General features: G+C 37.1%; 1 pseudogene; it reads right to left on the reverse strand.

Moving 5' to 3' along the window:
* Positions 1-12168: 12168 nt before the first annotated feature.
* Positions 12169-12700, reverse strand: LOC101582344 (annotated as a pseudogene).
* Positions 12701-15654: the final 2954 nt, after the last annotated feature.

Raw genomic sequence — 15654 nt, forward strand, 5'->3', positions numbered from 1 at the left:
AAGAGGAATCAAGATATAGTGTATACAGGTACAAAGCCTTGTGATGAATCTGATCATTCTGTATATCTAAATTGTACCAATAAACTTAATTTTAAAAAGACAACTTTTCATTCTTTAAATATAAAGAGTAATAAAATTTAATTAAAACCATTCTGTATTTTAAGAACCTGTTGACCCAGAAATTTCAATTTTAAGACTGCTGTTTATAAAAATCTGCATAAGTATGAAGATACACTGTTATAGATGCAGCTATTCATGCAATATTATACAAAATGGTGAATGACTAGAGACAATGAGTAAGAAACTAGCTCAATGAATTATGGTATTCACCTAACATTTTATGATAGAGAATAAGGCCTATCTATATGTGCTGTATAGAATGATTTCCAAATTATATTAAATAGATTTGTTGTTATTTATTTATTGGTGCTAAGGACTGAACCCAGGGCTTCCAGTTTGCTAGGAAATCATTCTACCACTGAGCTAAATCCTCAGGCCTCATTTCCTACCTTTTAAATAAAAAAATGAACACAGGTAGGCAAACTATTTCAAAACGGTTAATAAATTGATGATAATGTTGATGTCTGCAGAAAAAAGGGAAAAGACTAAGTTTATTATTGTTATTATTACTATTATTATTATTTGGGGTTCTTGAGATCTTACTATGTAGTTCAGGGTGGCCTTGAACTCACAATATATCCTAGGTTGACCTTGAACGTAAGATGGTCCTCCTGCCTCAGCGTCCCAAGGACTGTAATTACTGGCAGGTGCCACCATGCCCAGCTGTATTTTATTTCTAAAATAATGTGTTTGTATATAAATACATTTCAATGCTAAAAACAGTAATATTGTAGCTAGAGAGTTTGAAGCAGAGTTTCACTAGGTGAGCTTCATGGCAGAATGTTAGGAAAGGGACCTGGGTATCCTAGTCTGCCCCTTTTTAACTGCATGCAGATAGCCCACAGATGGGCACTTGCTATTACTGGTTTATAGCGACTGAGACACATGGCCAAGTCCTGAAGCACACCCTGGAGCTTTTCCCAGTTGTCCTTCACTTGCCCTTCACCAACTGATATAAGCCCTACTTCTCCCCACAGACGCTACTTACTCATGATGGAGCCCATGTCTCCCTGAGGTGACCCTCACCACCCTGTTGTCCTGCTTATTCCTCTTGCCAGTCACCTGCCTCTTCCCACTGTCTGCTTTTCTGAACTACCTGAGGGGCGGGTACCCATGAGGATGAACAAGGGACACCTACCTTTCTGTTTCAATTTTCTCTCCTACATTTCAGAACTATTAACTTTGACTTCATCTCCACCCTGTTAGAATCTTTCCCTTTTCTAAACCATGAGGAGGGAGCTATCTATCTTATTCTTCCTTCTTCAAGTATAATTTTTATACATAGTGCCTAGGAGCATTGTTCTAGTCTTTTCTTCCAGAGAAAACCAGTCCTAGTATCGGAGAGCTGCCCCAGGTTTCTATGAAATCAAAGAGACAAGTAAGCATCTCCAGAACAGCCCAGAATGTAATTTATTGGGAACTTACAAACACAAGTGTATCTTGGCTGGTGGTAACACAGGTAGATTAGAGGGAGGGGCTTATACAGTGGCCAGGAAAAAAAAAAACAACTTTGATCTAAGGCAAAATGTACCTGGTTTATCTCATACTAATGTCAACGATGTCAGACACATTCTTGGCACTAATGGTGCCAGGGTCTGGTTATAAAATCTGACAAGCCACTTTAATAGATTAGTCTATTTATAGTACACTAAGAAACTATATGAGAAAAACAGACGGGGTTATTCAGGGCCAATTATGGGGACTGTGACTTAAAGTGACTTCATTCAGGTCAGGCTAAATCCCTACACCTGTCTCAGCCATCCAAGTGTTACCAAAAAAAAAAAAAATCTATATAAGAGAATTTCTTTGCAACTATCTTTTGAAAGAAATAGTGTCAGTCAAATTAAACAGAACATTGTGCTCCTAAGTATGATTCTGAAAAATGCTTATCTGGGCTTATGATGCACCACTCCCAGCCACCTCCCTGCCCACTTCTGCCCTGAACTTTCCCTGGTCTCACAGATCCCAGTATGCCTTGGCCTTCCATTCTCCCGCGACACTATCCCCTTTCTCCAGCACGAAGAGCATTCTTCATTGTAAGCCAAACGTATTCATTTTAAAGGTAATATTTATGAAAAATGAAAGAAGAAAGTTAAGGCTATTTCCTATAAAAAGGGATTATTCTCTGCATAATATTCCGTCATGGGGGTTCTTTAAAATCATGGCTGAGTTGCAATTTGGATGTCGTTTAATTTGTAATAGTTTTCTGTCATGTAAACCCATTACTTCACTGATGTTAAACCCTAGCTATATAGGAAGAAAAGGAAAAATTCAAAATTCATCTCAGACTTGGAAATTAAGTCAACACCAATATGATAAGTTACAGCCCAGTCAGTGCTTGGTATAAGGGTAAAAACTGACACTCTTTTCTTCTTCTTTCTCCCTTTTTGAGGCGGGTTTTCATTCCTGTTTTTCTATTGTTTTCATTTTTTAAATAAAGATAATTATAGTATAATAGAGCACAACTCTTAAATACACTGCTTAATGAATATATATGTATATTGACCCACTTAATCAAATAGTCAGATCAATACACAGAAATTTTCCAGGTTTCCAAAAATACTTCCTTCTGCTCATATTTTGTCAATCTTTACCCTAGAGAAGTGACCACCATTCTGATCCATGTTAATATAGATTGGCTGGCCAAGTTTCCTAAAATGGAAGCAGTAGTTTATATAGTGTTTGCCTAGTATTAGATTTATGAGATTTATCACCACTGTGTATAGCACTATTTCATTTAGTATTAGTACTGTGTGGTATTTCCTTGAATACATATGACAACATTTATCTGTCTTTCTTTCTTTCTTTTTTTTGCGGAACCAGGGATTGAACTCAGACCCTTGCGCTTGCCAGGGAAGTGCTTATTCCACTGAGCCATCTCCCCAGCCCTATCTGTCTTTATTTCTATTGAGCAGTTAGGACTGTTCCTAGTTTGGTGATTATAAATAATTTTTTTGTATTTATTTTTTTATTTTTTTCCATAATTTTATTGAGAAACAAATAGCAATGAGACAATTTCAAATCAAATTGGTAGGACAGTTTCAATAAATTAACACATTGCATACTCTTTTCCTAGTGGTTATTTGCTGTACAAGATGCAGACATGATATCCTATTTCCAAACACTATTACAACAAATCCCTCTATTCACTAAGAGAATGTAATTATATATCTATCCTAACCATTTTGAATACACAGATACAAAATGAACATTCATCTGTATTCCCTTTTTTGTGTTTTGTCATTTGAATATTATAGGTGGGTTAACACAGCAAAATATTCTAAAAGAGTCCAGTAGCCCATAATAGTATTGGGTTTTCCACTTGACTGGCAGTGTCAGAAATTGTTGACCTGAGTCCCCTACAGCTCAACATAACAGCATGACTTTACTTCTTATACTTCATTTTTATACTTTTCTGCTGGATGGTTAAGACCAAGGTAAAGCAAGACCTATGCAACAAGAGTTGTAGCTTTTGGATCTGATAAGGTCAGTCAAAGCCCCTCAGGATCTTTCCTGAGATCCTGTACTTCAGATTGTACATCCTTTGTCAGTGTCAGCCATGTGGATGAATCATGGCCATTGCTTGGCCAGTGTGCTCTCTGTGAAAGCCTGAGAGAATGTTTTCTCTTCATGTGACTCTCCTTAGGCACAGAGAATGTTTTCTCTCCATGTGACTCTCCTTAGGCACACTCTACATCATCGATCACTTTCCTCTTTGGCCTCATAATCTTCTTGATTAGAAATTTGGGACACTACTGAGTTACATCACATTACAGTACAAATTCTCATATGTCCTGTGTCTTAATTGACCTTGGAAGGCTAGAGCCAACATGCTGGCTTTCCTTGTGGCCCTCCTTTTTCTCTAATTTTGGTCTGCAAACTTAGGTTTTTAATCCTCCAGAAAAGAAGCTTATTGTTATTACCATACAACCTAGGCTGTTAAGCTTAACCTCACTACCTATCTGAATATCAAACATCTTAGGCATAACATGGAACAGGTATTTTTCATCAAATATTGATATGTTGAACTTTAAGTTCCTACAGAATATGATGAAAAACATTTAAAAAATTAAAATATATTTTAAAAATAGGCATAAAGAATTATATACTTCTTATGTTTACACATAAGTCCAGAAATCTAACCATATACAACCTTGAAGCAGGACAGTCCCTCAACATTCCTTTTCCTGTCTCCTGCCTTCATTCATCACCCCCTTCTTTTTAAACAATCATCTACCTGAGAAACAGCACAGCAGCAACTGGCATGTCATGACAAGCAGCCCATATTCAGAAGACCAGAATGACAGGCACTCCAAACATGAACCTACTATTACAAATTGCCATCTTCAGTGCAGTTGCTTAGTTCACAGGTGTCTGTATATATAGTTAGTCAGGGTGAGAATCTTTCCAATTAACTGCTAGATTCAAAAATCTTCTAAAAATTCTCAGGATCATTGTCTTGCCCATCTTCTACATATAACTGTATGGCTTGCCATTGTCATGATATATATATATATATATATATATATATATTATATATATTATATATATTTGTTATAAATATATATATATTTGTTATAAATATATATATATATATTTGTTACAAATATATATATTTGTTACAGATCTTTTTGTGGCCATAGACACTCATTTCTATCAAATAAATAAGAAGTAGATTCTATTGCTCAGTCCTAGCTTTAGGGATAAGGCACAACAGGTTTTTATTTCAAGTTGCTGACCTAATTTACATTCTCAGAGACAGTGAATGAGAGTTCCAGGTGCTCTATATCTTTGTCAGTCCTTTAAATTTAGCTGTTTTGGAGGCAGTTTCCCAGTTCTCTTTTAGCTTTACTCAGTCTCTCCATCTCAGCATCTGTTACATGAGATTGTTCATCCTCAAATTCATGAAGAATTTTGCTTGGGAGAATAAAGAATGAAAGTATCATTAAAAGCTAGAAGCCATGTAAATGTTAGGTATCACATTAAGGGAGGAAGGTGATTATATATAGAACTTAGGGTCTTTGTGTTTTAGCCACGTTCAGATGCCGACCTAGAAGATCACCCCTCCACTGCTGTTATTTCCCCAGTGAAATGAAAAGTGGGGCTTAGAGAGGAATTGGCCTCCTGAAGGTTTTGTGGCCAACAGCAGACACAGTACAAAAGCCTCCCAACTCCCAGCCTAATTGTTTTTCCTGCTTATGCTGCCTTCTAGAAGCTCAAAGAGGCGACTACATTTCCTCTACTACTGTGCGAGGGTCAGTGTGGTGGAGGGAAGTCCAGACATGGCTTCTAGTACACAATCATCCATGTACTGCACGCTTAGGTCACTGTGAGGGGCAAGTGGGTCAGAGGACCTGGCTGAGCCCATTGTGCTTCTGTCCTACAAAACCCGGGGGTGACAGATTTGTCCACATGTATTGAATTGTGTAGATGCTGAATGAGAGTATGTATATATGTCAAGAAGCTAAAATCATGCCCCTCATAAAGATATAAAATAAATGTGTACTAAAGATTTTATTGATTCATGAATCAATGAGGGAACCAGATGTCACAAGCAGTTCAAGGGAGAAATTTTTTAAACTACAGATTTATAGAAGGGAAGGAATGTTGTGATGCATGCACACGTGGAGGGGGAGCGCCTTCTTCCCAAGCTGCAGGAAAGTCTGTAAAACTTCCGCCAGACAGGGATGAGTTTGCATGTCTGAAGATGAGTTATTTTCCACTGCTATCATCTATCTCAGAATCAGATACACCAGAGTGTCCTTCAGCAATTAGAAAATGCACAGCTTTCCCAGAAGCACGTTTTCTTCCGATAGCCTCCAGTACATGCTTAACAAATCCCTGTTGCCTCTCTCAGAGGGCAGCTGCTGGCATGGAGCAAAAAGATGCTAGGGCCATGCAGAAGAGAGCTGCCTTCATCTCTCATGGCAAGGTTGGCTGTAGGGCTAGGAGAGAAAAGGTGGCTGGGGCTCTGGGATCAAAGGGGAGAAGATGAGTTTCTAACAGTTTTGGTGCATGGTGTCCATAGATCTTCATGAAAACCTATTTGAATTTTATGAAGCAAATCTGATGTCCTGTCAGATTTATTAAAATTGGGTTTAAACCAATAAGTGAAAGCTAAAGAGATACAGACTTACAGGGAAGGGAGGGAGGAATATTGAGGTTCTCCTTTATTCTGTCTCCCGGTTCTACTTCAGACACTTTTGCTCCGTGGAAGTGCCCAGGCAGGCTGAGACCTGCTGTGACCCTCATTTTACACTTGGGAGGGAGTTGTTTTCCTCTGAGTGGATGGAAGGGCTTTCTGTCCCCTCCAGGGTGGATGCTTTCTCTTTCTGCCAGCTGTGTTTTAATGAGGCCCTAAGGGACAGCCTTGGGGGGGGATGCAGGGAGCCAGCACTTGTGCTTAATTTAAGAGCCTGGCTGCCTCGGGTTAGTTTTTCCTTCTGGATCTTGGTAGCTCTGCCTGCTTCCATGGAGGAACTTAGCACCTGAAAGGCTCCAGGGGCTCCCCGTCAGAAGTGCCAACCTTGTGGCTGCGGGGCTGGGGTCTCAAGGGTACTAGGGGTCAGGAGAATGGTGTATCCAGTGGTCAAAGCAGCACAACTTGCCAATGAGGAAAATTCCACCTTGGCTACTTTGTCTACATCAACATCAGGCCCCAAGTTATGCACTGCCCCAGCGTTCATGCAGCTGCCTTTGCTCAGCACCTGTTGCATGTTCCAAGACTTCAGAACTGAGCAAACAGAGGTGCTTTCTAGTGGTGCTCAAGCACATGATACAAGCAAAACAGAACATGTAACAGCCTGGAGGTGGCAGAGACACAGGATTGAGGCCAAAAAAGGGACAGAACATCTTGAATGCTACAATCTCTGACCCTCACTTGCACTACTACCTCTTAAACTGAGTTCCTAGAATGGCTGATTCCCAGCAGCCTGAACGCTGGGAGCAATGCCTACTCTGCTAGGACATGGCATACCTGCCTCACCTGCCAGGTTGCAGTGTCCGCTGCTATGGCCACGTGCTTAGCTATTTTTCTCTCCCTCTCTTGTGCCCCTACTTTGCATCACTCCGCCTACACTTGTCACACTTGCCTCCCTACTCTATCCTTAAAAACCCCAGCTCAATAAACTCTTCTTTGGAATTACTTCATGAGGTTTCACCTGTGACTCCCAAATTCAGGCCAGGTGTGTTCTTTACTGACCCATCATCACTGTTTACCTAGTTCTTCCACTTACAAAGCCTGGGGTTATCTCAGTCACATAGTGAAAGCCCTTTGACCACACTGAAGGTAGATCCGTGTGCTCTGAGCTGGAACTTTAGGGATTTCCTGGGTCATTGTATTTTTATTTCTGCTTCTCTTAGGACAATGGAAGCAGGATCAGCCCTTTGAGCATTGCCAAAATTCAGGGGTAGTAGGCTCACAGCCTCAGATGTGTCACCCATACTAACAATCTCTAACTATTACATTCATCCATGGGTGAACTCACTGATTACAGCAACCTACACAGCCCAAGACAATTTTGAGACACATTTTAGTTCTAAACCATTACACAAAGGTATTGTATGTATCTACCATTTAAATAAATGTTATTCTAGTGTTCTTTTGCTTTCAGCTGAAGCTGTACTTTCCTGACTAGTACATTCAGTAAATGTTGTATCCAGTGAAATGAAACAACTTTAGCTCAGTTCTGCATTTAAACTTGGGTAACCTGTGACAAATCTCTTCATCTCTGAGATACACTGTTTTTTTTTCTCCTCACAATGGGGTGGTAATGACAACTAGCTCATAAGGTATTTTCTAAGAAATAAACAAGATAATACATGCGAACGCATTTTGTGAATTCTGAAGTACAGTGTAATTGCATGTATAATATTAAAATACTGTTCTCTACTGAACTTCTTAAATGCAGATAGTTATTAGTATTTTAGTAACTGAAAGCTGAACCAATTTCTTATTGCATTCTTCTGTTCAGTGAAGTATGTATTATAAATTGCATGCACACATTTTTATTCCTTTGAGATTCAATAAAGCCATTTTTAGTTTGCTTTGCGAAACTAGAATGTAGTAAACAGGCTAATTTTTCCTAAATTAACTCTCCTGCCAAGAAGAAAAAGAAGGTTGCTTAGCACTGATATATGAGAACTAAATTTTTTTGAAATACAAATGACTTACACTGAGTGTTAAGAACTTACTAGCTTTGGACCAAGGATCTGACGAGCTAAAATCTGTGCATTGTGTAGAGTGACAATGCCTCCCCCATTCAGATGATTCAGGGTGCTCCAACTTTTCTCTCAGTCCCAGTCCTCACCATTTTCTAGCTCACTGACATAGTCAGAGGCAACTACATTAGAAAGAACAGACAAATTTCTGGATTTTTCAACATGTTACTCATTAAAAATATGATTTAAAATGTTTTTATGCTAAAAGTGAAGATGCTTCATTTGGTCTTCAGAAAGCCAATAAATAACCAAATACAGAACAAAGCTTGATCTGCATTGTGTCAAACTTTGGATCAAATTCTTCTTAGCTCTGCTTATAGGCATATTTGTCTCTTAGGGAGCATTTGGTTAAAGTTGTCATGACAAAGTTGATTAGCTCCAAATGTACCCACCTTATCTCATCCTTCTTCAAGATGAGGGACACCAAAATAAAAATAATTTTCAAGATCTACAGGGATATCTGATAACATTCTCTTCTAGACCCTTCCTCCTTAGAGTGAGGCCTAAAACTCTGCAGTCATTGTCCTGAACCAGTAGTCATCTGGTTCAGGAAAAGCAGAGCCCCATGTGACTGAGAACTAAAAAAACTAATCATTTCATGGGGATGGTACCACTCCTGAAGCCATGAAGCTTTTCATGGAGCTATAAAGCCAGGACTGAGATCATGATTGACCGGACCCAGCCCACTGTGATACCACCCAAGGATGGTCTCTGTTCTTTTATGAATGACTAATCTGATCTTCTTCTTCAGACTTTGGCCCCTACAGCTACTACTCAAGCTGAAGTCCTTTTTCTATCCTGTTTTTTGTTTTCCAGTTAAAGGTTTTGGCTGTACATTCATGTTGTTACTTTAGTTTTAACCTCCATTTCTACTAAAGCGAGGACCCATGTTATGCTGTGACCCATCTAATCACAACTTCCTTATTTTTTTTTTTTTCTTTATGTTGCTAGAGATCAGACCCAGGGCCTCATGCATGCTCAAAAAATGTTCTACCACTGAGCTGCACCCCAAGTTCTTTGCCTCTTTTTAGTTAACTGGTCTTTTGAAGGAAAGGTTGCTAATCCAGATGAGAGAATTTGGTTAGTCAGAACTCAAGTTTTCACTGGACCCCATTTTTTTTCTTTTTAAAATTTTTAATTTTCTTTTTAAAGAATACAGAATGGTGATAGAAAACACACCATTGGGCTGGCCAAATAGCTTAGTGGATTAAATCTCCTGCAAGCAGGCTCAGGGACTGGGCGCTTGATTCTCAGGCCTGCCATGCTGGCCCTGTCCCCAGGGTGTGCTGAGACAGCAATTGCGATTGGGTGTGGTGAGGTGTGCCAGTAATCCCAGCTCTTGGGAGGCTGTAAACAGGTGGATCACTACAAGTCTGATCTAGTAGTGAGACCCTGAATATCCTGTAGTCCTTTCCCTAAAAATACAAAGAAATAAAAAAGAAAGAAAGAAAAAAGAAAAATGCACCATTAGAAATGATATAAAATTTCACTAAACAAAGTAATAGCAATTCAACAATGTTTGCTGTATTGCAAGTTATCATCACATTAGTAGTTTAGGTTACCAGATATAAATGTGCAAGATTGAGTCAAAGATAAAACAAAACAATAACAATAAGTTATAAAAAATTCAAAAGAAAAAATAGTAAGAATAAAAAGAAAAAACTTTAAGCATTAACTGCTCCTTTCAAAAAAGACCAGTAGAAATTGGCAGTACAACTATCCAAACTATCCTACACATACACATAAATATATCTTTTTCCCTTCTTTCTTTTGTCATTTTCCTCATTCCATTTTTTTCTTACCATTGAACAAATTCTTTCCCTTTCACAGTAACTATTGTACCTTTCTAATGTTACTTACTCTTTCAGGTTCTCACCCTAGTGAAACCATACAATATTTGGATATGTGGATCTGATTTATTTCACTTACCAATACGATCTCTAGTTGCATCCATTTATCACAAAAGCCTCATATTCATCTTTTCTATAGCTGAATAATACTCCATTGTGTAAAAATACCATATCTTTTTTACCCATTCCTCAGTTGAAGGGCATTTGGGTTGTTTCCAATTTAGCTATGACAAATTGTGCTGCTATAAACATGGGTATGCATATATTGCTGTGATATGATTTCAGTTCTTTTGGAAAAATACCTAGGAGGGGAAGAGTTGGCTTGAATAGGACCTCCAATCCTAGCTTTTTGAGGAATCACCATACTAATTTCAAGAATGGTTGTGCCAGCCTGCACTCCCACCAACACTGGAGAAGGGTTCCTTTTTCCTCCTAGCCTCTCTAGCATTTGTTATTGGTTGACTTCTTGATGATAGCCATTCTTTCTGGCATAAGGTGGTATCTCAGAGTTGTTTTAAGTTGCATCTCTTGAGTGGCCAATGACATTGAACATTTTTTCATATGTTTATTTGTCTTTTGTATCTCTTCATTTATGAAGTATTTATTCATCTCAGATGACCATTTTTGGATTAGGTCTTTCAGTTTTGGAGGCCTGATTTTTTAAAACTCTTTATATGTTCTGGACAAGAGTTCTTTGTCTGAAAGACAGTCCACTATAATTTTTTTACAATTTGTGGGTTTTCTTTTTATTCTGTTGGTGGTTTCTTGTGATGTGCAGCAACTTTTCAAAAAGATGACATCCCAACCATTGTTTCTTTGAAGTATTTCCCATGCAGTTTGATTTTTGCTCATGTACTCTCTGCCTACCCCTATGTCCTTAAGATTTCTACGTCTTTTCTCTTTCAGAAGATTTAGTGTTTCAGTTTTAATATTTAAATACTTGATCTATTTTGACTGTAGTTTTGTGCATGGTGATAGACATGTGAATCCCATTTCTTTCTTTTTTTAAGAGAAAAAAAACAATTAAAACAATGATACAGTATTTCATAACAAGATAATAAGATATTAATAATGGTTATTATATTACATATTGTTATCTTCAAAATCATTGCCCAGATTACAAGCTACAGACATGCAAAACTGGTCAACAATATAAGCACAAACCATTCCCTCAATGAACTAATAGAAATTAGTGATATAATTATCCAAGCTATCTTGTGTAGATATGTATACAGGTTTTTTTTTCCCCATCCCAGTTGTTTCTTCCTTTTGAGCACATACAATTCATCACTGAAAATGTGCAATTCGATGGTTTTATTCAATCATATTCAATAGGATGCTCAAATCTATATGGAGCTATCATCAAGGTCAATATCTGAAAAATATTTATTACCTCAAAAGAAAACTGTGCACTTAGCTATCAATTTCTTATTCCCAGATCCCAAGCAAACATTCATCTACTTTCTGAATCTATATGTCTCTAGACATTTCCACATAAGTGGAATCATATATGTGTTTTTTTCACTTACATAAGAATTTTATTTATACACACACAAACAAAAAAACTCAGAATGGTCCTTAAGCATATGAGCTAAAACATGAGTTGTACTATGAACAATTCCCCCCACATTTAGAGAAGCAGAGGAAATGTGTCAGGCTACCCAATGCTGCTTTTTTTTTTTTTTGTGGAACCAGGGATTGAATTCAGGCCCTTGCACTTGCCAGGGAAGTGCTTATTCCACTGAGCCATCTCCCTGACCCCCACAAATCTTTATTTATGTGTTCAAAGTAACCAGTGCTATAGATGCAAAACAAACAAAACCCAACAACTCCCCCAAATACTACTTTCAAAATTGACATATTAAACTTGATTTTCATTATAATGTCTTTTTCACACTAGTAAATCAAAACCAAGACATATATATATATATATATATATATATATATATGATGTAAGTTATTGAGCTTCATTTTCTGGTCAAGAATGCCAAGTTAGTCTCTCTTCATAAAAAGCAATGACGACTTGAGGATATTTCATATCTGCTTCTTTTGCCAGCACCAAGTTGGCCTCATCTGAATCCTTCCATTTTATGAGAAACATCAATTCTCTGCTACTATCCATGGCACCAGTTATTCGTTCAGGATCAAGACCTCTAGCAAAACCTCTAGGTTTGTCAGCAGCATCTCTTCTTTTCTTTGACTTGCTGTCCTCACATTCACTGTCAGATAAAGATTTTCTTTTTGTACCATCTTTTCTTTACCAGCTTTTTTGCAGACTAAGAAATGCTTCAATTAACTCTGGACAATCTAAATTTTCTTCAGGTTCCCATGTATTGTCAGCATCTGTAAATCTCTCCCACTTCAGAAAATACTCCACCTTCTCATTCACTACACATTGGTCCAGTACTTTCTCTACCACAAACTCTTCAGGTTCTGCTTCCTCAACTTTTTTACTTTTTCTATTTTGTTTCTTTCCCATTTTTTTGCAGTGTAGTTTTATTGGAGAGCATTTTTTACTGCAGACTTGAAGAGCTATTATTGACCACCTCAGATGTTCAGTCACAGGTCCGTAGTCTTGGCCTGTGTGCCTGCAGCTCCAGTGTGTGGTGTTTTGAGACTGACTTCTTTCATTTAGCATCACCCAATAGTGCAGCAGACGCCAGAACTCCATTCCTTTCTATGACTCTGTGACATGCCATTTAGTAGACATACCATATTCAGCTTGTCCATTCACTGGTGGATGAACATTTGAGATGTTTCTACTTTTTATCTCATATGAATGACACTTTTAGCAACATTCATGTGCAAGTTTTTGTGTGGACATGTTTTTCTCTTAAGTTTAGAAGTGGAATTATTGAGCCATTTAGAAACAGTATCTTCTGTTATTTGGAGAACTTCCAGATTGTCTTCCAAAGCAGTGGCTATGCTTTATATTCCCTCTAACAGTTGTGCAGGGTTATATCTCTACACATCCCCATTCTTGGTAGTTATTTTCTGTGTTTTGAATTTTGGCTTTCAGTGGGTGTGAAGTCATGACTCACTGTGATTTTAATGTGTTCCCTTAATGATTTGTGATGTTGAACAACCTTTCATGTCTCTCCAAGTCTTTTAAATTGGGTTTGTTTTAAAAATTGGTTACTTGTCTTCTTCTCATTGAGTTGTAAGGGTTTTATATGCTCTAGATATAGGTCCCTCATCAAATGCACAACTTGGAAATAATTTCTTCCACTCTGCGGGTTAACTTTTTATTGTCTTGATGTTGTCCTTCAAAATACAAGAATTTTCAATCCTGATGAAATCCAACCTATTTTTTCTTTTTCTACTTATGTGTTTGGTGTCATTTCTAAAGATCCATTGCCAAATATATGATCATGAAGATTTACCTCTGTTTTCTGCTAAGTGATTTATAGTTTTGGTTTTTGCATTTTGAATTTTGATCCATTTCCAGTTAATTTTTTGCAAATGATATAAGGCAAGGATTCAAATTAATTATTTTCTATATGACTAGCCATTCCAAAACCTTCATTGAAGACTTTTTTCCCATTGATGTTGACAACCTTATTGAAAATCAAATGACAATAGATAAATGTGTTTATTTCTGAAATTCTCTTCTAATAGTCTATATGTATATTCATAAGCCTATATCACACTCTTTTGGTCACTCGTGCTTAGTAAATTTTGAAACTTGGAAGTATAAGTCCCCCTACTTTGTTTTTCTTTTTCAATTTTCTTTTGGCTATTCTAAGTCCCTTGCAATATTAATTTTATCATCAGCTTGTCAGTTTTTACAAAAGCAGTCACCTTGGATTCTTATAGGAATTGTACTGAATCTGCAGATGCATTTGGGCAACTGTTACCATAAAAACTATATAGGAAAAAAAAAAAACAACAACAATTATATAGAGACTTCCAATTCATGACATGGGATTTTTTCTAATTTATTAAGATTTCCTTTAATCTGATTTGTAGTCTTCAGAGTAAAAGTTTCACTCTTTTTGTCATAATTACTTTTATATATTACCAGAATCTATTATTTTTGTTGACAATTTTTATATACATATTTATGGGAAATTTTGGTATATAGTATTCTTGTGAGGTCTTGGCCCTATTAGCCTAGTCTCATGGAATGAATTAGAAAATAATTCCTCCTTTTCTATATTTAGTAGTAGAATGTGTGAAGAACTGATACTAATTATTCTTTAGATGGTAGAACTCAACAATAAAGTTTTTTCTCCTTTGCTTTTTGGGGTAGTATATTTTATCTTTTGTTATTATATCAATTTCTGTCTTTCTTATAGGTCTAGTCACAGTTTTATTTCTTTCGTAGTCACTTTTTTTGTGTGTATGTGGTACCAGGGATCAAACTCAGGACCTTGTGCTTTCCATGCAGGAACTTAGACCCCTTAGCTATATTCCTGGCCCCTCCAGTCACTTTTGATAGCTTAATGTTTTGTTTTGTTTTCAGAAATTTGTCAATTTCAGCTCCTCTGAGAAAATTCCCAGTAGGGGGATAGCTAGTTTAAATGGAATTTCCAGTCCTAGTTTTTTAAGAAGTCTCCACACTGATTTCCATAATGGTTGCACCAATCTACATTCCCACCAGCAGTGGAGAAGGGTTCCTTTTTTCCCACAGTCTCCCCAACATTTGTTGTTGGTTGATTTCTTGAAGATAGCCATTCTTTCTGGGGTGAGATGGTATCTCAGTGTTGTTTTAATTTGCATTTCATGAATGGCTAGTAATATGGAGCCTTTTTTCATATATTTATTCGCTTCTATAATTTCATCCTCTGAGAAGTGTGTGTTCATCTCAGATGCCCATTTTTGGATTGGGTCTTTAAATTTTGGGGCCCTAATATTTTTTAGCTCCTTAGCTCTTTATAAATTCTAGAGAACAGACCTTTGTCCGAGTGCTTATTAGTTAAATTTTTTTTAAATTTGTGGGTTATCTTTTCGCTTTGTTGGTAATTTCTTTAGATGTGCAAAAACTTCTCAATAAGAGGAGGTAGTTGTCAATTCTTTCAAGTATTACCCATATGATTTGATTTTTGTTCATGAACTCTTTTCCTACTCTTTGTCTTCAAGAGTTCTTCCTATTTTCTCTTCCAGGAGATTTAATGTTTCTGTTTTAATGTTTAGATCTTTAATCCACTTTGACTTTAGCTTAGTGCATGGTGATAGGCATGGGTCAAGTTTTAGTTTTTGGCATGTAGACAGCCAGCTTTTCCAGCACCATTTGTTATAGAGGCTATTTTTATGGAATACCCTTCTCTGACAAAACTAAACAAAAAAAGGGGATACAAATGAATGACCATTTTGTATCTGTATATTCAAAATAGGATAGATATGCAGCTACTTTCTCTTAATTCAATGAATAGAAAGATTTGTTCTAATAGCATTTGTGGTCAGTAGATCATGTGTTCATCTTGTACTATGAATTACCACTAAGACAGCAATATGCAATTTA

This window comes from Octodon degus, unplaced genomic scaffold (assembly GCF_000260255.1).
Source record: "Octodon degus isolate 3935 unplaced genomic scaffold, OctDeg1.0 scaffold00003, whole genome shotgun sequence".
In the NCBI taxonomy this organism is placed as follows: Eukaryota; Metazoa; Chordata; class Mammalia; order Rodentia; family Octodontidae; genus Octodon; species Octodon degus.